Source organism: Coturnix japonica, chromosome 9 (genome assembly GCF_001577835.2).
Source record: "Coturnix japonica isolate 7356 chromosome 9, Coturnix japonica 2.1, whole genome shotgun sequence".
NCBI lineage: Eukaryota > Metazoa > Chordata > Aves > Galliformes > Phasianidae > Coturnix > Coturnix japonica.
In genome coordinates this window covers 1238802-1260283 of record NC_029524.1, presented here as the reverse complement: position 1 = coordinate 1260283, position 21482 = coordinate 1238802, and the positions used below count along the sequence as shown (strand labels likewise).

Below are 21482 nucleotides of genomic sequence, written 5' to 3'. Positions count from 1 at the left end.
ATGGATGACTCCAGTGCGTGCTGTCTGGGTGCCTGCAGCAATAAGAAATCCATGTTATTGGAGTCTGCCTGCCTGATCGCTCAGAGAAGACTGTCATGTGAAGCCCCAGGGATGGAAAAAGGGAAATCTCAGTCCTGTTTTTAAGGAATGGAGAAAGGAAGATCTGGGAAATCGCTGGCCGGTGATCCTCATGTCTGTGCCTCGGCGGATCTTACTAAGATCCCTCTGGAAGTTATGTTAAGGCACATGTGAGACAAGGATGTGATCTGAGACAGCCAGAACAGCTTCACCAACGGTAGATGGTGCCTGACCAAGCTAGCAGCTTTCTACAATGGCAGTATGGTATATCAGTGGACTAAAGGAAAGGCAATAGATCATATACCTGAGCTTGAGCAAGGCCTTTGTTGAAGTCCCACATCACGTTCTTATCTCTAAGTTAGAAATATACTGACTTGAAGGAGGATCTATTCGGTGGATGAGGAGCTGATTCCTTGCAGCCAGGGGGCTGTGTGCTTTCTGACGTCACCAGAGAGTCACTGTCACCCCATGACCTCACAACCAGGGTCCAGCCTGTGTCGCCGTTCCTGCTGGTGGCTCTTGAGTCCTCAAAGCCCTTCTCTGGGATCACAATACTCTAAGAATTTGCCAGCAGCACAGAAGACACCAGGATGCTGTGAGTGGATTTTGAGGCTTAGCGATCTAGCTTGTAGAACTATGAATGTCAGAGGTCCTGTCAGTGGCCCTTGGGGTGTCTCCCACTGGCAACATCACACAAGAAGTGCTGAGGACTGGGGTCTGCTAATTGCTCTGCAAGAGGCAGCCTCCTGTAAGCCATCCAAGTGCCTCCATTCCAGGGGATCTGTGGACATGAGCCAGGAGGTGCAGGTCTGCAGTCCAAGAGAGACCTGGACAAGAGAGAACCCAGGAATGGCAGCCAAGCTGCTGTGGGGTCCAGAGCATCTCCCCTATGAAAAGAGAGCTGGTAGTGCTCCTCCTGCCAGGGAGAAGACACGGGGGAATCTTGTCACTGTCATGGGGCAATCCTGCAATTGATGGTAGAACAGCTGCTTCTGTTTCCTTTTGAGAGAGAAAATATAAACCCGATCTTAGATCCCACTGTAAAGAAAGGACAGAGAGCATGGAAAAATGTATTGAAGAAGGCTGCTGTGTGGCTTGCTGAGCCAGAAGCTGTTCTGCTTTCAGGAGCATCTCTGGCTGGGACCAGGTTGCTTCCTGAGGCATCTGGTTGGCTTGGAGCTAGCTGCAGCATTGTACAGAATCACAGCATGATTACTCTGTCCTTAGCAACGTGTGTTGTGTCGCCCAGTCTGCAGTGAGAACTCAGTCCTTTGAGCAGTGTATTTGGGTGTAGTGTTTTTGAAAGAAAATACCTATTTGTTATAGTGCTGCCTTGATGAGGGATTAACCGCGCTTGAATATTTAATAAGACTGCCAGCAACAAACTTCCCTTCAAAGCTGCAGGCAATGCTCTAAAATATCTGAGCTAAATTACAGGTTTTTGCAAATAAAATGCTGTGTTCTCAGCCTCTATTAGAGCCACTGACAGTGGTTCTGCCATGAAATGCACACGGCAAACACATTTCTCCTTAGATTTTTGCATCTTTATTGCTTTTGTTAGCAGTGCAACTTGTGGACTGTTCGTCCTTGTGTTCAAGGCCAGGCTGGATGGGGCCCTGGGCAACTTGGTCTGGTACTAAATGTGGAGGTTGATGGCCCTGCCTGTGGCAGCTGGGTTGGAGGGTCATGATCCTTGTGGTCACTTCCAACCCAGTCCATTGTGTGTGTGAGAGAGAGAGAGATCAGTGCAAGGCTTTGAACAAGCTGCCCTTGCTGTGCCAAGGGAACACATAGCAAACAGTGTATGGTGGCAAACCTCCACAGGAAGAAGGTCATTCTAATTTAGAGTGTATACTTGTTTAGTCTCACTCTCACAAGTGCCAAGTATCATGAGGCTGAGGTGGCTATCCAGCATTTAGGCACCTCAGCTTGTTTCCCAACATGGACCCTGTAGACAAGGTAGAGAACGAGGTACACTGGCTGTAAGGTCATGGTGATACATATGTCCTGTGTGCTTCCAAGGCTGGCTGAGTGTGTACATGCTAGTTTTGAATATGCCAGTTGAATGCTTCACGATGATGCACAATGATAGCCGTCTATTTTTCTATCTGTTGTTTGATTTCTGTCTGTCATTAGGGTTTAGTTATGAGTGCCTTCTTGACTCTTCCCTTGTTCTGTGTCTTCCCACCATCATCTCTTAATTCTGCATTTCACTGTCCTTTATTTTCTTTCGTATGGGATTTCCTGAGAAGTTGACTGTAGGTTTAGTGGATCGTGGCCTTCTGTCAACACCTGCCACTCTTGCATTCCTTCTGCAGCTCTTGTTCTTCCACAACGACACCTTCCCATGTATTCACTATTTGTACCACTCTCAACATTTCTGCTTTTATACAGAGTGACCACTTGAGTTCTTGTGCTGATCTTGTTTGCTGATGACTTTGTTCCGTTGCAGCATGTTGGGAATATGGCAAGTTGCACAAGCGCTTGATTTATTTATCACTCCCTATTTTAAATATTCTAGCGGATTGCTGGTACTGCACAGATAATATCTGTAGATGTTAACAGCTGATCATGTATGGTTATGGTAATCTGGAGAAAATGCAAATTAGCTACGGAAACTTGCTTCCTCTATAAATAAAGCCATTTAGCTTCAAAGCAGTATTGCCATGGAAATTCTTCACTGATGAAGTGGGTGTGAGGTTTTTTTTGCATTTAGATTTCCGGAGCCTTTTTATTTTATGTTGACAAGATGCCATAAGGAAAAAAAAAAAAAAGCCATAAACTGGGATATTGCATATTTAAGCGATGTTATTTTATTTCATCTTCTCAATTGCAAATCTTTCTATTTACAATATGCGGCCATGAATGAAAATTTATAGATGAGAAAAAAGGGTTAGGAAGTGTTATTGTTGACAAGGATGAACTAAATCCAGCGCTTTGCTGAGAGCCCGTGGCTTTGTTTCCAGTTGTCTTCAGTCCTATATGTTAAAATATTCTTCTAATCAGCATTTGTTAAATGAATTTGGAAATCTTAGTTTGAATAACTCTTGGACAATGGAAATAAAGAGTTCTTGAGAGAAAACACGGCTAACAGATCTGAGTGAGTGGTGTGCCATAGGGTCAATTGCCACCACTGGTATTTACTTCTTATTTGGGCTCTTTGTGCTGCACAGAGCTTTGTGCTGCATCAGTGTTGCACTGATGGAGCTTGGAGGATCCAGCTGGAAGCTAATAGAGGCATTGCTTTAGTTCTATCATGTCCTTAGATTTCTCCATGCGTTTTGCCTAGTAATCCATACACAAGCAAGTTAGTCATCAGTACAGTTATTTTGCTTTACCGAAATTATAATTCTGCTATTATTGCTATGCTTGTTGTGATACCACTTCACTCAATAACACAGACTTTACCTAGAGGAGGTGTGTTTTTACTGTATTTTTTAAATGGGATTATTTGTGGCAGACAATATCATTTCTTCTGATGAAGTTTATGTTAAAACTGTTAAATATGCTGTGTTAAATATGCTGGATTGGATTTAAAGTTGGCATAAAATTACTCTTGAAAGACTATTTTTTAGGGTGAATTAGTTGAACTGAGTCCTTTGCAACCATCATGCTTTTGGATTTAATTGCAGTATCTCTAACTACATTTACCCTCTCCTAGAGTGACTCTCTGATTTTGCAGGCTCTAAGTCCTATCAGACTTTGCATTCTGAATCAAATTTAGAGATTACTGGATTAGGCTTTAAGTAGGAACTTCTGTGGTCACACAGTCTTCCAAAGGATCTAGAAGTATGTTGGTGCAGCAGTATGAATGAAACCATCCAGCCATTTATTTGAAGGTATGGAGGAAGAGCTTTGTTCAATATCTATTTTTCCAGCATGCATTACCTACAGTCGGGCTAATTAGCCTATGCTGTTGAAGACCGGTGTCCTTATGAATGAATGATCCAGAGGTTAAGATGAAAACTTCTCTTTATTGATCATTACTATTGCATTCAATTAAACTGAGAATTAGTTCCATGAAATCATGCTCAGCCTAGTGGTGGTGATCAAGCACACTGTGCACACTGTTAATGTCACCCAAAGGATAACGTCAGCCTGGTACTTCATACCTTGCACCTCCCCACCCAGCAGCAGGAGCTGGCTGAGTGCCCCCTGCTACCCGATGCACAGATTTCTGTGCTCAGAGGAGTGGTCTTTGTGTAGGGGGTTGTATTTTCCTACAGTAAGGAGGCCTCGTTATCTGCTTTGACTGAATAAAGTGCATCGCTGTCACATTGTGAACCCCTCTCTTGCGAGCAGCAGGAGCTCTTGTTTTTGGCATTGCTAAAAGTAGAAAAGCAGTGTGGATCCCCATGGCTCCTTAGTAGAACTGAAGAGCCGATTTGCAGTCCAAAGTGCAGAGTCCCCTGAGGAGTTAATATCTGACAGATGAGAAGCAAAAGCTTTGTTGATAAGACAGCAGATTTTGAAAGTATTGAAGCATTCAAAAAGGACCATTCAGCTTAAAACACAAAGCAGAAAGTAAATGTGCTTTCAGCCCCTCTGTGGCCCTGGGAGTTGTGGTTGCTTTCAGCACACCCCTTTGGCTGAATTTGCCTCCCCTCTGCAAATGATGTTCCATGTTCTTTAGGCAAGTCTCCCTCAGAAATATGACAGCCTTCCTGTGTTACTGGTGAGATACAAGGTTGTTTCCCTCTCCCAATGCTTGATGTCTCTTTTCTCCCTTGCAGAAACCTAAGTATTCCCACACCTATCACTGCACAATTACTCCTCAGAACAGTTTGTTTCCTCATCAAATGGAAATCTGCAGGTTCATCTCCCTTTGAGGATTACACGAGTGATCACCAGTTCTGTGCCAGAAGTACAGCCAGCCTTGGTTTCTGTGCTCTGCTGAACTGATCTGCAGTGAATTAGAAGACCACTGTCCTTTGTGGGGGGCTGCTGATGTGTCCCAAATTGCCCATGCACAGGAAGATCATGAAAGCTGCTTCGTTCTCTTTTCCTCTTTCCTAAACAGATAAATTTCAGTGGTGAATTGTCCTCTTTAATGTTTTTCCATATATGAAAGTGTGCACAGCACTTGTGGACGTGATCTTGACTAAATCAAGTGTAATTGCACTGACCTCACTGCATGCATGAAATGATCCCTGCTGTGACTGAAGGTCAAATAGTGTAAGGAAAAGGTTCTTTCAGTGTCTTTGGAAAAGAAAATGTGCAAACAAAGTATTTCTTCAGCCTCTGAAAGTAGTTATTTTCCCCTAGTAATATTTAGCCTCCATACAAATTGGATGCTTACAGGCATATTCCTGACTAATTTGCTGAGGTTTATTTTTTTCACAAGGAACTGATTGAATGAAGGCTACTTCAGGAGTAATGCCTCCTATTTATGATGTTGGCTCACTGTCAGGTATGGATGTTGGTGGGATGGCAGCAGAGGTTGAGCCTTCCCACCAGTATCCCCATTACATGAATGTAGCTATGTGACAGACGGCAGCAGAGGGGCAGCCACAAATGGTAGCTGATGTGGAAGTGCAGATGGAGCTAAGGGGTGGGATTGAATTGTCTTTTGGGATAGGAAAGGAGTGGTCCTTCTGAATTTCCCGGAACCCAGACAAACTCTCTATCTCTAAGGTCCCTTCCAACCCGCACGATACTATGATACTATGATGATGAAACCATCGACTCTGACTGCTGCGTTGCATTGCTGAGCTGAAGACTCAGATTTTCCCTCAGGCCAGGGAAGACAACAATCTTTCTCTTGTAACATGATGATGCCAGTTATCAATTGAAGTTTGTACCCTACGGAGCAAACTGCCAGTCCTCACAGGGCTGTCCTACCATGCTCACTGTATAGTGCATATTTGGTGCCTTCTGACTTTCATCCATTCAGGCTAATGAAAGATGGACTGTGTGGGTGATATTTTCCTAGCAGCACTGCCAACATAGCAGCTGTGAAACAGTGGGTCAGCTCTGATAGGGTGGATTTTTACAAGTATGGCTCTTGTTGTTTAGCATAGCTAAAGGTGGTGACTATGAGGAAAAATAGCAATTTGTAGCAGAGAATTTACCCTAATGAACAGTGCTATTGTGACCTCTGTATCTGTTGTGGTTTCCATGGAAAGAAATGTGAGGCATTACTTTTGGAGCTACCTACGTATTTATATGCTGGTGCAGAGTTCTGTATTGTCCAATGAACGCTGTCAGAAGCAGTTCACGTTTTATGATCCTTTGATTAATGCGTAAGAATTGCAAGAGTGAAGATTGATAGTTTTGCATATTTCTAATCACACAATCACAGGTGGTTTTGTTTTGTTTTTTTTTTACTTTGTTTAATCTTCTAAGTTCAAAGCTTGACAAGCACACGTTCTTAGAAAACAGAAGCTTTAAGGCTTTAGGAAATTACATAGGGACGGCTGCTTTCCTTTTTAAAACGCTACTAGTTTTTGGTTGTGGAAAATCTGATATATACATACATAAGCCTTCTGTCTTGGAGGCTAAAAGGTAGAAAAGAAATACAGTGAGAGCTATAAACTGGACTATTTAAAATAGAATAATAAAAAAAAAAACTGAGCAAAGCTTTTCCTGCTTAAATAGAAGCAGTATTAATTTATCTGCTGAAAACTCACTGAACGTTGATTTTATAACGTAGGAGCTCTTCTGACAGCTAAAGCCGCCTATAAAATTTTTATGTCATCATTATGACTGAATCATTTTTTGAAGTGTACGTTACATATGGCTATTTTTTTAACCGCTAAATTACTTTCAGTCAATTTTCTGACAACCAGTGAGTTCTCCTTTTTTTGCCCCCCACCAGATGAGTTGTGGATGCTGCTGAATACTCATTCTGGGGCAGGAACTAACTTGAAGAAAGTACTTTCTTCTGTAGCTTTTCTTGCTTCCTCTACCAGAAGGGTATATGAAAACTTTATAAGGATAGAAAGGATGCTTCCATCTGACACCTGTACAGGAACAGCAAAGTGCAGAAAGAGGAAGCCTGCTGTGGGAATCAAGCAGAAGAACCTGTAGGACATGGTGAAAGTGTTTGCAGTTGTTTGAGAAGCTGTTTTCTTTAAAACCTTAAAGCAACTTGAAAAACAAAAGCAACTTAGGAGAGTCCAGAGAATCTTCTTTGTTTTTGGGCTAACTCATTAGCTTGTCAATTAATTTCATACATATTCATAGCAGGTGGCATTGCCCTGTGCTGGCAGCTTCTAGACTTGGATGGAATTAAGAGTGTGGGGTAAAAGCAGATTGAAGTGTTCAGCCAGACCAAGCTCAAACTGATGTCAGGTGTTGCATGCAAGAAGAGGAGAGAACTTCAGCATTCTCAGTGTGGTAGAACTTTATCCTGTATTTTATGGAGTTTTCAGTGAAGCCCTTAAATTTGTTGTCTCAAGTAGAAAACATTGGTATATCCTAAATGCAGCTTATACCAGTGTGGCAGCTGAGGATGAAATGTCCTGGAAGGCATAGCCCCCTCCTCTTTAACTGTTGGGCTATGGAATGATTTTGAAACTGTGTCTTAGATGCTGAATTCCCTGTTAGGTTGGGCACCTACATGTCTTGGGACAGCTTTGAAGGGCTGACTGGCTTGTGTGGCTGTAACCCTTGTGTAGATCAGAGAAGTTCTACAGGGGCTAAGAGTGAAAAGAAGCAGCAGGATGTGTAAGGCCACACTTTTATTGTCTTGGTTTTAAGTTCAGGTAACTTGGGCTCCTTATGTCTGTAGTTAGATAGGAAAGTATCAGCTTGTTGTTAAACCAGTAACTATAATTTGAATGGCTTATTGGGAGGATTTGGATGTCTGACTCACAGAGAGATGTGTGTTAAAACTCAATGGATGATTGAATCTGTTGCTTCAAATCTATCTTGTAGTGCACATTGTGCAAAACATGTTAAAGTGATTTATATCCTGAATAGTCTGAGACTTGTTATGGGCCCCTAAGAAAGTGAGGTTCCCAGTTCAGATCTGTCCAGCTCCACATTCTGTGATGATTCCTCCTAACAACTTGCTGTTGCTGAGAGGAGCCTCTTGTTAGAATCAGCTGTAAGTGAATTAGTTGAATTGGATTGACTTCTTCCATAAATGCTGCTTTGCACTTAGTACTCTGGATTTACTTAGAATAAGAAGCAAGAATATTCAAGACTGGATAGTCTGACTTCTACTGTTGTAGACCGAATTCTACTTCACTTCTACTTCACTTTTACTATTCACTTAAATTCCAAATTAGAGCATTCACTTGCAAGGTCTGGACTTTGAATTGGTTACTTTCATCCATTTTCAATACTTCTGGGTAGACAAATCCATAGGTATTTAGAGAGGTTTCTTTTCTATTGTGAGAGCAGTCAGTGGTATTTTGTCACCAGATACCCACTGCAGCCTTCAGCTGAGGGAATTAATTTACCTGGTATCCAACTACTTTAGAGTACATTACAAATAGTCTTTAACGGTGTTGGTGACTTTTTTGGGGAAAAATTAATAATCTTGAGGAAAGATGAGATTATCTTCCTTCTACTCTAAGAAACAAGGTGTTGCTAAACCTTGATGAAGATAATGAGGAGTGGAAGAGCACATCATTTAAGGCAGTTTCTGAGAAGCTAAAGGATATTCTACTCCTTTCCTCCTATTCAAGATAAGCTGCTTGGTGCTGGGAGCCAGGTGCAGAAGAATGACTAGAGGGAATTGTGCACATCAGTCCACTTAAGCCATCCTCCTTGCCTTCATGTAGATAACAGACCTGGGCAATGTGTATGGACACTGTGTGAAGTGTTTTGCAAGTAGCTGTGGAAGAGCATTGATGTACACTTGTGCTAAACAGACCATTCAAGCATTACAGAAATCAGCTGCTCCTTTCTGAAAATACTCATGTGAAAACTTGTTAAAAGTTCAGGAGAGTGTTATTTACCTGGTGTGCATGGATGCTTCTTTTGTATTCATTCTATGCTGGATCTTCAAGGGTTAATCTTTTATAAGTGTGTGGTTTCTTTGCGACATGCTTGGCCAAATCTGATGTAGACTTCAATTTGAAGTGAGCAGCGTGTTGAAAAATGAAATGTTTTTGAAAGTTAAATTGCAGTCATTTATATGAAAATGCCTCAGGTAGTTCATTTCTGTCCCCCCAAAAAATATACTCATTTCATAGCACATCAATAATTCATGTGCATATGAGTTGCAGGCATAAAGCACAAAAATGTACGTATTTCATAAAGAGTAGGTTTTTGTGAAACAAACAAGAATGGCTACTATCAGAATGATCGTAATGCCTGATTAGCTCCCATACTATTTAATTCTTTGATGGATGTTCATGATTGTTCATCAGCACAAGAAAAGAAAAAAGATCCTCCACAGTGGTTTGTGTGAAGTCTCCAGGAATGCGTCTCTCACAATATCAGTGTTCTAAGCAGAGCGAGTCACTGTGAGGCAGAAAACTTAAGACTGTCAATTTGTTGCATTCATGGCAAGTGATTGCAACTCTGTCTTGCTAATGCAGGAAGAAGATACTGATTGTGCAGGATAACCCCAATAAACACTGTCTCTGCACCAGATCTCCAAGGAGTGTTTGGTATTTGGTGGAGCGATTAAGGCTTTCTTCTCTGGATTCAGTGAGGGTTATATCCCCAGTCATCTCTGTGTCCACTTTTCAAAACAAGAACTTGACCACCCAGGACTCTTTGGCACACAGCTATGATAAAGGTGCCCCAGTCCTGGTGCTGCCTCATGCTAGTTCAAGACACTTCTTTATTGAGCAAGCATCATTGTGCCATTAAAGGATAAATGATTCTTAATCAGGAGATCAGCCATAGATGCCTGTTGTACTTACTAGTTGCTATGCACTACTTACATATGGATAAATTTTGGTGGTGTGAAATAGATAAGCAGTCCCCATAAAGGTAATGTCTTAAAGAGCAGAGTCTTTCTCCTGCTTAGAAAGTACAGCATCTTTTCATCTGAGCACAGGTGTTACCCTGTACCTGGGAGCAGAGCATGGTGCGGGCTGTGTCTCCAAAGCCTGAACACTCAGGAGGATGCTGCTTGGGAAGCCACTAAGTCTGTCATGATCTGGTGTCTCCATGGGTTTCTGATCGGTGTTAATGCAATCCGGCAGGATGTATTTGACCTGTTTAGTCAAAGAGCAAGCCTAAGTGAGGGCTGCTACCTGCACGTGCCCTTTCTTCAGCTTATTATTTGGCAGATGCATTGACCTGAAGAAGCTTGAATTAGTTCTGACTTGGTAGAGAGAGTCTGTCCAAAGTCTGTTCCAGAATTCATTTATTCTGTGGCTTCGAGGAAGCCTGGGTGTATTGACTTGCAGGGCATGCCATACAACATAATCTGTCTGAGCGCTGCCAGGAGGGAAAGATTAAGAGTTTTAGGGCTGTGGACAGAGAGGTATTAATTCTAAATTTGTACTTGAGGCTCTGAAGGATTCTTGCCTTTAAAGGAAATGGCCATGGGAATTTGGGGCTAACATGGCTGTTTTTTATATGTGTTATTTCATGGATTTGATTTTTAATGTCTTATAGTGCTGTGGGTTAAGTCACTTTTAAATATAGGCGCTTTTAAAATAGAATAGTGATGATGGTAAATAATTGTAAGTACTGGGAGACACGTTTTGGAGGAGAGGACTGCAGTTACATCTTAAAAGAGCAAAAAACCAATTCTCTGTAATTCTATGCTGCGTTTTTACTCCTGTGGTCTTTTAGTGAGGTGAGTTAGGTTTTGAGTATGCCTTTGAGGACTGTTGCCCAGTAAGAAAGTATAATCAAATCACTTAAGGGATTGATATGGCTTTTTTCTGTGGATTATCTGGCTGTGGCTGTAATAACAGTGTTTCTTTCCTCTGGCACATCAGTGCTGTACACTGCCACGAAATGCCTGCACACTTAAACTTTATTGCAAATTTAAATTACTTACATTATTTTGTTGGACAGTAATTCCCTGAAGCATTATAAACCAAATCATTAATTACTGTTTCTAATGTGCACGATCCATTGGAAAACATTAAACAATGCTCACGGTTCCCTTTATTGTTATTGCTCTTCCAGTCCCCCAAGGCAGCAGATCAGATGGGAACTCCTGGGCAATCTCATACTGACATTCTGTGCTTCTGACATAGATGGCTGTGGGCTGCAGATGTTCACAGGAACATATGGTATCTGCATATTGTCTTCTGGAGTTATGAAATATACTGTTTTAGAGGGGAAAGAAGCCGGATCATAAATATTAATCGGCGCAGCTGTAGTTTGAATGACTGTGGAAGTGTTGTAATGGAATTCCATACTTTTCTTGTTTTCATTCACCGATGTATTTCTTTCCCCCATTCTACTTTGCAAGTTCAGATCTGTTTTTCAAGTAGCTCTTTGGTAAGCTTACGTATTGTCTGAAAATGAGACATTTTTTCCTGACACAAACATTGGAATTAAGATTCACTGTACAAACAAAATGTGGTTTTTATCAAAAGATTTAAACCAGTGTCTTGCCTCGCAAAGACCTGCTGTCCTGTTTTTCTCCAGAATGTTGGAAATCACATGACTGTAGAGCTGAAAATTCTGCATCTCTTCTCTCTGAGGTTCAGTAACACTGGGGCATTGCTGAGAACCCTAAAATGATGTCACTGTTAAGAGTAGGTTGGAAGCTGTTTAATGAATCTCTGTGGTTGTCTCTGTTTTTCTCCTGATAATTAATGTCTCAAGTAAGCATATTTCCAAGATCTCAGGAAGGTTTGTTTGAATGAAGGTATCCGTTACTAGGCCTCTTAGAAAGGCTTTGTAAAGCCAGCTTCTTTGTAGCTTTCTGCTTAAGGTCTTTGATGTCAAATATGAGCATCGGCAGGCGCAGTTATGTGCTTCATGCACCACTTCATAGTAACTTCTATTTGGCTTGGTGATAGCGAGCTTCTGGTTAATATCCAGTTTCCACAAGCCCCTTTTTTGTGTTCATGAGCACAAGAAAACTGGCACCGAGTGTCCATAGTGGTCATTGTACCTTCAGTGGAGATCAGTAGTCTGCATAGCTCATTTCTCCCATTGCTTTTGCTGGTGGAGATCTCCCTGGCTGCTGTTGGGTACCTTTTTTTTTTCCTTTCTCTTTAATTAAAGAAAAACAACAAACACATTTCTTTCTTGGGAGCACTTAACAAGGCTGGAGGGGGGAGCGTTATTTCCCTCAGAGCAGTTGCTCAAATGCTCAAAATATTCTTGTTTTGATTTTTGCTTTCAATTTGTGCCATTAATTTATGTCTCTGCGTGCCAGTTTGTAGAGAATTGTCTGTGTGTTCTGTGCTGACAAAATAAACATTGGCTGCCGTGTTTTAATTATGATATAGGATTTGATTGCTGTCTTGTACTGCACTTACGAGGGCCTAAAGCTTTCTTGTATGTTTTTGGAAGCTGCCCTGAAGTATGTGAGGGTTTTTTGTTGCTTAAGGACAGCTTCTAAAAAGAAAAAAAAAGTAAGTTCTGATTTTTTTCTTGTGGCGTTTTTGTTAAAGAAGGGGTTGAGGATAAGGAAGCAGTGCCATCACTGTGGGCACGCTTGCTGTGAGGTGATTAGGAGAGATTTTAATGCTGTGTCCTTGAAGAACCTCCTTTCTTAACCTTTTCTTAACTCTGTTCTTAACTGCTTCCTCAGTCAGTGGGGCTCCCTTTGAATGAAATTGGTGGGTCTAGGCCTCAAAAAGGAGCTCAGCACCAAGTGGTAAGTAAGCCTCACACTGCCGGTCTGCTTGTTCTTTGTGATACACCCCTCTTTTGTTACTTATCTTCTTCGATTTTGGCCTCATCCTTTCTTTATAATTGGTGTAATCAGGAAAATGTACTGGCCTTTGTCTTTACTGATGATTAGAAGAGATGAAGAGGATTGTGATTTGGTATGGATAATGCACAGTATTTTAAGTCTTTTAAATTTCTGCATTGTCTTACGTGATGATTTCTTCTTATTTATATGGAGAGTTGTAAAGGGTGAGGAATTAGATTCTCTACTGTAGTTGTGCTGGGAGACACTGTCAGAACATTGATGACATGCCTTTGTCACAGGGGGACCTTAGGGCACCAAAAAACTCTCGTATTTGGGCATCAAAATGTTCACTTACATAAAAAGTTAGCTGTCCCTTGGAGTTTTCTGATTTTCCATTTGGGGAATGGAAAACCCATGCAAACTCCTTCTCAGTACTTAATTTTAGCGATAAGAGTAAATTTCAAAGGTATATATTTTTCTGTTAATGAATTTATAAGAGCGGTAGAGTCTTGAAATGCTAAATATTTGAAGGATAAGAGGGTATGACAACTTCATTATTTGAATTCTAACTCTTAAATTTTAAAGGGCTCCCTCTGTGATCACTAAGGCTATGAGACTATTAGTTTGAGGATGATGCCGTTTGTTCAAGTGAGATAGCCTATGCATAAAAACTTTGCCTGTTGACTCCTCTTTTGTCTGGGGAATTTTATAGCAGTCTCTAAGCTGCTTAGTGGAAAGGAATTTATCAAAGCCTCTCAGGTGTAGTTTTAATTTCAAAGGTCTTGCACTGCCAGGAGTGCAGGTTTCTGTAAAGAAAACTCTGCAAACCTTGTCCCCACAGCAGTTCCAGGGAAGACTAATTATACCAACTCATCTGTTGGCCTCTGCTTTAAGACTTAGCAGACTGAGAAACAAAAACATAACTCTGATCCGAGCTGGAGCTGCCAGTTTACAACTGGTGTTCCCAAAAGTGTATTCTGAAGCAAATTAATTTTATTCATAACCAGTCATTTTTGGAGTTAGATGAGGGAGGAGAAAATGGAAAAAATACTGCTTTTTTTTTGTTTCTTTAATCCTCCAGGCTGATCCATGGTTAAAGATTCCTTGGAGGCCAATGCTGAAAATTGATGTCATAGGTACTAAAAAATGTTCTGATAAGGGGTGATGGAGCCCGTGGGGAACGTACACAAGGAAGATCAACAGCTGGATATACTTCTCTAAAGCCTTATATGTTCCTCACAGTGGAATGTCTTGATTAACTTGTAACTTTTGTTACTGCAAAAGCACATTGGGATGCCTTAGGAATGGAGAAGCAGAACCTAGTATCTTAACAAAGTTAGCTACTAGACTCTATTTTTCCTGACACTCTTGGATCCCATTCTTAGACATTTTTGTTTTATTGAGAATACTGAATAGAAGTATTGTCAGAAACTTGGTGTTTACTGTATTTGGCTTTTCAGCAAAAATCGGGCTGCAATGCCATAAACGGAGTAATTTGATTTTTCTCAGTAGGTAACTCAAAATTGGAAAAGGATACAGTTGTAGTGGGAGGACAAAGGCAGGGATCGCAGAGCAAACCAAGCAGTGAATTTCAGGCTGGTAGAGGATGTCTCAGCAATGTGTGGAAATCCTTTGTACCATTCTGGTCTCACAAAACTTACAGCATGGAGTTACATTTGAAGAAAGGATTTGAGCTTATATTCAACTCGTTGCAAATTTTGTTGAGGGTGGGAAAGGGAAGGAGGTACCAAGATTGTATAATATCTGGTTATTCCTTGAATTTTAGCTTGTCACAGAATGGAGTAAGCTGAAGGACTGGAGAGGTAAATGGGTCCATCGCATTTGCAAATGAAATCCAACACAGAGTAACTCTATAGGGGAACTCAGGCCATCTCCCTGTGAGGGGCAGTAACTGTAAAGGCAACTTGCTCATTGTGTCTTATTGTAGTGGTCATTAAGAATGATAATAGTAGTTCAGATGGATAGGACCAATGTAACTTCTACACTCGCATTGTATTCAGCCCTTCCTATAGTTTGAGATTAGACAGGCACACAAACACTTGTAAAGGGGGAAAAATGGGATTTTTGTCTGTGACCAAATAGTTGGCTTAAGAGCAAAACTGATAGTGTTGAAATAGCAAGGTAAGATCCTATTGTGAGAGGAGTGATGCATGTTGTATGTATCACTCAACATCTCTCCTACTGATAGAATTGTGTCTGAAAAAGACTGAACACAAGCCAGTACTATTACTGGAGAGCCAAAGGACGTAAGAAAAATGCATTTTTCTTTTAGTCTATGACAGGTCGGAGTAATTGACCTAATAAAGTCATCCAAAAGTTATTTATATGCAGCTATTCTGGGATCAATTTCATTTATTTATGTACTGTAGAGACAAAGATAAGAGAGAAACCATATGCATTCTGATGGGTACCATATGATTCTGGTTTACATCCTCTGAATTCCTCCCATTCTCCTCGTGGTTTGTAGGAGCAAAAAAATAAGAACAGATGTCTCTTTTTTCCATAGTTTTAAATTTTGAGCTTTTGGTCCACTAATGTTCCATCTGGTTGCTACCACAAACTATGGGAGCAATGCAATTCCGTGGTGTTGTCTAGCACACTCTAGAAAGAGGGAACAGTTAGGAGAAGATAGTTGAGAAACATGTATCACAAAGAGGGTGTACCTCCCCTCCAAATCCCAAGCTGAAGTCTGTATTCACCTGCATGCAAGCAGGGGAGGGCTTGACTGGCGTGCACAATGTTAATAAACAGTGTGTGCAGTGCTTTCCACAGGACATTGCTTGCTCTCTTATCTTTCTTACCATGTCTGGTGGAGGAGGAAGGATTGAAGTAAAAGAAACCAGGGAGAGTGTCATTATCTGATCTTCTCATACCAAAAGGATGGCATTGAGATATCCAGACTACTTTTTGGTATGGTTTTTGTTTTACGAGGTACTCAACCTATGCAGAATTAATCACTGACCTAAAAGATCTGATCAGAGGGAGTAATCCCAATTTCATCAAACTGTCTTCATCCTCTTTGGACCAAACTCCATACAGACATTCAGTGGAGGTAATATTAGAAAAATAATTATTATTTTAGGTGGCTACGAATTAAGTTCTCTTAAAACTGAACAACAGGTAACCAAAGGAGTTTTCTGGTTGCTTATAGGCTCTAAGAGCCAGCACGCACAGGCCTGTTTCATCGTGCTTAGGACTGTGGAAGGAGCTTGGGCTCTTGTAGCCAAGTGAATGTTGGCTGAGCACTTCTAGGCTTGTTGCCTGTTCTTGCTTTTCCTTTTGGGCTTGCTGAGAAAAGAGTTATTCCGTGATGAGCGGAAGTGCAGCAGTTTCACTGCATTCAGGATCTCATCCAGAGCCCAGGGAAATAATGAATAGCGGTGGACAAGCTCCTCTGGGACATTAACCTCCCTAGGAGTGGATTTCAGTGTTCAGCCTTTTCTCTGGCTGTCTTCCCAGTGACGTGAAAGGGAGTTTTGTCTGAATTAGGACTGGTGAGTGCCGGGGGATTTCTCTCTGCTCCAGCTCAAGAATGTTTTGTGGGCCCATTGGAATCACTCACTGTTGGCAGCCTAACATACATTCTGCATTCTTCCAAAACACTCATCCAGATCACGGAAGGGCTGCAGGGATATAAATCCAGAAGAACATTGGCAGCACCACTGACATTTAACTACTCACCCTGTGGAGTTCCTTAGCTAATTTTTTCCTATCACTGACTTAATGCAAGAACAACAATGACAACAAAAGCAGATAACCATTCCTGTGTTGAGATAGATCCACAGACAGCAATGAATTAATGCCTAAAGCACAGAGCATCTGAATGAAGTGACCTGGTCAGGTATGGCCAGTAACAGTGTCAGCAGGTCAGTGTGGTGCAGCAGCTGTTCCTGCTGGCAGGTAAATCCCTGTGGAAGAGTTACCAAGAAACAGCAGTGTCCTGTGAGATCTGTGACTTCAGTGGGTTTTGATTTTCCTCCTTTTCACTGCAATGCTTTATGGTATCCAAAGTGGCAAATCAGCAGCACTGCTTTTAGCAAAGAGGAGCTGAATTTGTAAGGTGGGGACATTCACTGCAGGAAAGATTCTAGTTAAGTGGATGGCTGAGAAGCATTTGTTCTACTTGTGGGATGGTGGCAGCTGTTACTGTCCCATATCTTGATATTATATGGACACAGCTACTTTATTGGTCAAATGGCACACCCTCAAATATTTATGGAGATAGATATATGACCCACAGACAGCTTTGGAAGATGGAAAATCCCTAGGATGCTTTCATTTGCCATGCTCTTCATTATGGAAGTCTTGGTCAAAGTGGTGAGCTGGTCAAGTGTGTTCATTACAATCTGAATTTTCAGTGGAAGTCAGAGGGGATTTAGGGTTGTGGCAATCTGAATCCCATAAGAATATAAATGAAAGTGTTTGAAATGCTGGCTTATCCTGAATTATTTGCTAGGTCTGATTTTAAAGATGAATGTTCCCTCCGGTCAATACCGCTTCCTGCCTGCCCGTCTTGTATGTTTTGGGTGTTACATCCCTGAACCATTTTGTTCAAAGCTGCTTCTTCAGCCTCCTTTTCTGAATTCAGTGAGTTGTGCCTGATTCTGTGGTAGCTGGCGTGAAAACCTCTGATCCTTTTGAATATATTAATGTATTACAAAGTACGATAAATGATAGAAATCTCACCTAAAGGAGCAGTTGAAGGATGAACCCATAAAGCCAGCCTCTTCATCTTCTACGCTGATTTTATTACAGCTGTAATAGGAGCAATTTCAGTTAAAAGGCTCTTGTCAGACAACAGTTACTGTAGATTACAGCCGCATAAGAAGTAGTCTTGGTCAAACACAAATCAGGAATTGCTCTCAAAAAATGAACATTTGCTTCAAGTTCCCTTCCACCAAAAGCGATCAGATTTTAGTCCAGTGAGCAATATTGAGAGTTAATTGTAACAGGTGGTATGAGTGTATTGGGTGATGTTTTTAAAAAGGGGAAAAGCTGTTCTACAGGGTTTGTACAAATGAATTTTATCGGCCACATTTTGGCATCAGGCATCTATTAAGAAGATATTGCCCTGCTTCCCTCCCATTCTCTCCAAAAAACGACCATTTTGTATTAAAAGTAGTTGTCCTGTGATTGCCTGTCGTTCAGTGGTCCAGCTGGAATGGTTCACTTGCATGAAGCATGGTGGGGATAATATAGAGCTCAGCGTGTGATGTAAGCTCAACCAGTGAATATTATTATACAAAATGGGAGCTATCTGGGAACATTCTCAACTGCATCCTGCTGTCTTCAGAGTGAAGGTTGGGCAACATAGCTTGCAGTTTGAACATTGACATTTCTCAGTAGAGTTATGGAACTCGTAAGCTTTTTGGCAAGACTGTTATGTGCCTCTCTGTCTTTATTGTTGCTCAGGACTCACATGAGTATTTCAGTGTGACCCTGTCATTCTCTTTCTCATTTAACCATTCTGCCCAATGGTAATGTTTCAGCTTTCTGCCCACAGCTTGTCCCATGCAACACAGGGTGACCAGCGCTCTGTTATGGAGCTACATGTCAAAAGTAAGAGTACAGTAAGAGTCTCCCTATTCATCCTTGGTCTCCTTTCCTCCAGTATCTCCTCACTCACAAATCCCTTGTTGGTCTTTGTATTTTTTCTGGCTGTATTTCCTGCTCTCTTACCGTCATTCGCAGTTACTCATTGAGCTCTGAGTACACATGGAGGAGGACAGAGCTGTGGAGTGTGTCACTGACAGAACGGTGTTTACTCATCCTAATAGATGCATGTGTGTGATTGATCAGAGGCTGGCCACCCAGCTGTAGACATTTTCATTCCACGGGGGTCCCTCACTTGAATTTTAATCTCATAGCGTCACTGAGGTTGGAAAAGAGCTCTAAAGTCATCAAGTCAAACCACCAACCCATCTCTACCGTGCCCACTAAACTACGTCCCTCAGACTTCTCTCCATCTGTGCCCAGGCGTGGTGAAGCTGGACACTTACAAGCTGTTTCTGAAGGTGGGATTTTCTTGCTGTCAAAATTTGCACATTTAGTTTGTTTTGACCTGGTACTCGTATAACTATAGATGTTTATTTGTAGCAGATTGTTCAGGTTAAGAAAACACAATGATTTCAGGTCACGGAAGATCTACTCTTGGTTTCTTTCACAGTGATGATGCTTATTTGAGTAGCTTAGGCTAAGGATTATGGAGGAGCTAAAAAGTTTGGCATCTTCTGAGAAATGCACTGAAATGAACCTCCATACTGAATTCCCTATGAAATTCTCTGCAATACAAAGCTGGGTTGAACGGTCATCTTCAGTATAACCCAAAACATAGAGATTTGTTCTAATGTTGAGAAGAAGCTGGAGGTGGGAAGGGGTTTAAGCACCACTGATAATGTGCTGTCGGTCTGAAGGCATGCCTTGAGAATGGGCATAATGCAGACCCTGGTCTTGTAGTCACATGGATGGTGACCACAGGCTTTAGGAAATTGTGTCTGAACACCATGTTCACCAGAATCCTTTTGCAGTGCTGGAACTCAAGGCATCCATCAGCAATGTAGTTGTATTTACCCGAACAGTCAAAAAGTGCTCTATAATAACTTTGAAAATGCATAAATATAATTTTCTGACATTTGGACTTAAGTAAGTGCTCCCTTGCATGACAAGGTTCATTCTGGAGTGAATTTTTACTGCTGAGTTATAAACCCCTGGAGTAGCGGTTTCTAATAAAAATGCTGACAGGCCCTTAATGGCAGCGGCACGAGGAGTGCAGCTGTAATAAAGAGAAAAAGGGGAATCATCCAGCTTGCTTTTTTACTTTCTTTTATTTTATTTTTTATATAGGAGGCCTTTGAGAGAGGAGCCAATGCTGACGATATTCATGGAGCGCCGCTCTGAGCCATAAAACTGTTGACAAATATACAGACTTCATCCAGAGCACCGAAACCCCAAATATTTTCATTTGGCAATTCAAGAGCTGCCAGTGACAAAGGGACCTGGTGAACATTAAGTCTTTAAATTATTTATCTTGAACACCACATCTCACAAGGAAAAAAAAGAAGGAGAGAGAAAAAAGAAACATAAGCAATATTAGAAAGCATCTGACTGGAAAAACTGATTATTTTGTTATTCAGCGCCTGCATTGCTTGACATTTTTCACGTTGGTTATCTGCAGTGCTGCATGCTGTCGGGAGAAGCTATTTTTCCTGTGCTGAAAAGTCGTTTATATAGAGCAAGATACTGATCGTATGGAAATGAGGAGCAGCGGCATTCATCAGGCTGGGGCAGGTACACAGAGACACTTTGATCCCATGCAGAGTGCCCGGTTCCAGCCTGGGCAGGACCCAGTGGGCAGCACAGGGGCCTTGCTGGTTGCTGGCTGGAATGCAAATGAGGGGGACTTTGGAGCTGGTGTTTCCAAGGGAATTTGTGTATAAGTCGTCCTTGAAAGTCCTCTCCGGCACTCAGAATAGATTCTGTGACATGTTTGTAAAGCCTGACAGTGAGTAGGGCTGTTAGACCTTGTATTGAAAGCTGAGAGAAGGCAGAAGGGCCGCTCAGCAGCTGAAGTGTTGTACTGCTTGGGAGAGCGCCTCTCACTCCTTCAAAATGAGATGTAGCTGTTTAGGGTTGCTATAAGATATCCCCGACTTCGTCTTAAATGAGGCCATAGCATCCTATAGGGTGCTCATTTTTAATGCTTCAAAATCAGCCTGAACTTAACTCTGAAAACCATTTGTTATTATTATCCATTTTACATTTGTCCTGGGTACCCGGACAGCTGAAGTTATGCAATCCAACCTGTTTATTCTCAGCCTAGCTGGATGCGGGTATTTGAGCAACACCAGGCCGGGATGCCTCACCTATATTTAACAGGAGAATTTGTTGTCTTCTCTGATTACTCCCGATTTTAACAGACTTTCATCTTTTCTTAGGTATTTTCTGAACACAACAGCACTGTCCAGGCAATGCATTCTGGCAGGCAATGCCCTATGTGATGCTGCAAACATCTAATAAACTCCTCGCATCTGATGCATACTCGTTTTAGAGACCCTGATCCTTATGTTATCTCTCATCTTTCTTCTGTCTCGCTGTGAGCTCCATGCATGCAGAGGTTGGGTGAGCACTGGTTCCCAGCCAGGCTGGTCACTGAAAGTCATTATTAATGTTCAGAGTAGATGGTTTCCTGCAATGAAAATAAAAAGCAGGTTTCTTAATGTGCAAAATCAACCTTATTTTAATTACAGCAGCCCTGGTTGCCACTGTGGTTTAAATATAATTAGTTTTAATATGCTCTCTGGGTATAGAAGGTCTGTTTCCTTCTCTGTCCTATTCCATTGCCTCTAATTTACCGCAAAACTTGTGGGACTTTGGATTCTAAAAGGAGTGAGCTGAGCTGGGAGCTGAACTCAGTTACTAGGAGTAATTTTCCACAGGAAGGAGTAAAAGAAAATAAGGCTTCAAAACCCAAGGTAAATATTTTACTTAAGTTCAGGATGCTATTTCCAAATACTCTTTTAGGTTTTCGTTTTCCCAGCCTCTCTAGACCTATTATGCACTTACATGAGCTATAGTAGTTTGTGTGGCTTTTTTTCCCTCTGTTATTTATTTTAATATTATTATTATTATTTAATGTAGCATACAC

At 41.5% G+C, this 21482-nt stretch overlaps 1 long non-coding RNA gene across 1 annotated transcript; it reads left to right on the top strand.

Annotated features, from left to right (window-relative positions):
• Positions 1 to 533: 533 nt before the first annotated feature.
• Positions 534 to 20894, top strand: LOC116653858. Its single transcript, XR_004308429.1, has 2 exons — positions 534 to 673; positions 19682 to 20894. It is a non-coding gene; the product is annotated as an uncharacterized LOC116653858 (long non-coding RNA).
• Positions 20895 to 21482: the final 588 nt, after the last annotated feature.